This window comes from Trichechus manatus, unplaced genomic scaffold, assembly GCF_000243295.1.
Source record: "Trichechus manatus latirostris isolate Lorelei unplaced genomic scaffold, TriManLat1.0 scaffold00060, whole genome shotgun sequence".
Lineage (NCBI taxonomy): Eukaryota > Metazoa > Chordata > Mammalia > Sirenia > Trichechidae > Trichechus > Trichechus manatus.
Window position 1 is genome coordinate 15,386,307 of NW_004443996.1, and position 2,501 is coordinate 15,388,807.

A 2,501-nucleotide genomic window follows, 5' to 3' on the forward strand; every position below is an offset into this window, starting at 1 on the left:
TTGAAACAGGCAGGTATGTTTGTGCTCTTAAAATGGTGTAAAGGGAATCATAGAAGATGGTATGGATTTGGAAGAAGGGAGGAGTTAGCAATGAGGATTTCAGAGACACAAAAAGAATTCAGGTCTTAAAGGCTAAGGATTCATGGAAACTATAATCAAGTCTATCTCTCAGATGATTTAAAAATATTACTCCTGTTTTCTGGAACAGAATTCTCATTCTTACAACTTCAAGTGAAACAAGAGATAGAAACAGTAACTTTGTTTCTTAGAAAGAGCATCCTCACTGCAAGTCAGAAAATTTGATTCCTGGTACTTGTTTTATCACAGCCTGTCCTTCAGTAAATCATTTCCACCCTCAAGACCTCATTTCCATATCTAGGATCCTGTCTGAGGCAAATCAGATGTTCCTGTCTCTAAATACACCATCATGTTAATTTATCTCTAAATTAAAAGTTCATTTCCTGGTTTGTGGAACAGGTCCCACACCCTTAACAATGTAATTTGAATATGTTTTGTTTATTTTTCCTTTAAAACAATGTTATAAGAAGACTTTATATTTCTGACCAAATGCATAGTGACCCTTTATAAAATTGATCCACCATCATATTTCAACTATAAATCTATTTATTCAGTATACAGTGGGAAAGTTTTCATGAAAATAAACATGAATTAAGACTATTCAGACTATTCAGAAACCCCATGCATTTAATACAATCGTGTTTATTTAACAGATTCCTGGGAGAGGAGACATGGGGTTGGGATGAGAAGCAGGAGCTGTGGAATAATGTGGAAATATCTGGGAAATTACCAGGGAAGGTGGAACTACGTATACACCTTGTCTCAATCCAAAAAAAGTATATCCACGACAGCCGAGATTTGTAAGCACAGGAACGGTTCTGGGTATTGTCCTGTGTCCTTCCCTTCCTGGCTGGAGAGTGAAGGGGAGTGCAGGCCTGATGATTTCAGAGCAGACCACCTGCCGCTGAGGCAACAAGTCTCTGAGCACTCTGGCAGGGCTTCTTCTAGGATCCAGTCCCTGCAGGGTGTGTGTTTGTGTGCGTGCGCGCGAGCATGCGCAGAGCCTGCCTAAAAGGACGACTGCGATTCCCAGAGCAGGATGGAGAAAAAGAAGGAAGTAAAGAAAGGTGGGACAAAATCCATATATTACAATCCTCACTTTCATCCCTTAATGCAGAAACTCGCAACTATTAGAGACGCATTAGGGGTCTGTCAGTCGAAGGGTATGACCGTATCCTGCAAAGTGCCTCCGTCAGGCAGGAAACCTCTCATCGCTGCCCGCCACCCTTGTTGTCTCGGCCGGGCAAAGGTTTTGATAGAGAGGTTGTCACTGAGTTTTCTTACTTTATTTAAAATTAGATGGAATCTATAAAAGAAGGAAGACATAGTAAACATGCGTTAGTTCTGAAAGAAAACACAAATTTTACGTATCAGAAAGCAGAGCATCCAGTTATGCTCTCTTATACTCTAATAAAGGAAGAGCTGTTTCTTGAGATGTTTCTGTGGTGTGGTGGTCATCACGTTCGCCTAACACGCGAAAGGTCCCTGGTTGGAAACCGGCTGGAAACAGCGTGTCTTTTGTTCCACTAGACCCAAACTCAACAAGCTGAGGAAATAATTTTACGTAAAATGAGTCAGAGAAAATACAATTGTTTTATTACATTTAAATGAAGCAAAAAGATGCACATATTTACTTTAACTTTTTGTTAAGCAATTTTTTAAATATACCTTAAATTTTTAAAAAGTACAATGTATGCCCATGTGACATATCTCTAACAATTGTTAACATTTTGCATATCTGCTCCATTTATATATTTTTTCTGAAATTATTTCACAGGGAGTTACAGGCTTCATCACTCTTCACCTCGGAACACTTACTTCATCGTGTATCTTCAATACAATGAGATATGGTCAAGATAACAATTCTTTACTTATGGATACCAAAATGATCCAGAACCATGTATTGGAAAGACTGTTTCTACACATTACTCTGCCTTGGCAACTTTGCCATAAGACGGTTATGTGTGTGGAATTACTTTTGAATTCCATTCTATTTTATCTTTGTGCTCATATTATCCTATCTCTATTAATATGGCTTATGTTTTTTATGTCTAGCAGTGTAAGTACTCCAGGTTATTTTTTTCTTGTTCAGTATTGGTGCACCTATTCCATGAATTAGGTCTTTTTAATTTCCTTATGAATTTTTCAAAACATTTATGAGTTTCTGCAAAATTACCTGCTGAAATATTGATTGAGATTGTGCTAAATCTGTAGATCAGTTTGAGAGAATCCACATTTTAACAATATTGAGTCTTCCAATCAGTGAATATCAATGTGTTTTTCCATTTACTTAGGTTGCTTTTAATTTCTCTCAAAAATGTTTTATTTTCAGTAAAGGTCTTGCACATCATTTGTTAGATGCATTCCTAGGCATATGCATATATATATATTAATATTTATATTTGTATCTTGTGACCTTGCTA

The 2,501-nt window shown here is 37.1% G+C and overlaps 1 non-coding gene across 1 annotated transcript; it reads left to right on the forward strand.

Moving 5' to 3' along the window:
• The first annotated feature begins 1,514 nt into the window (after nt 1-1,514).
• Nucleotides 1,515-1,587, forward strand: TRNAV-AAC (transfer RNA valine (anticodon AAC)). Its single transcript has one exon. It is a non-coding gene; the product is annotated as a tRNA-Val (tRNA).
• Nucleotides 1,588-2,501: the final 914 nt, after the last annotated feature.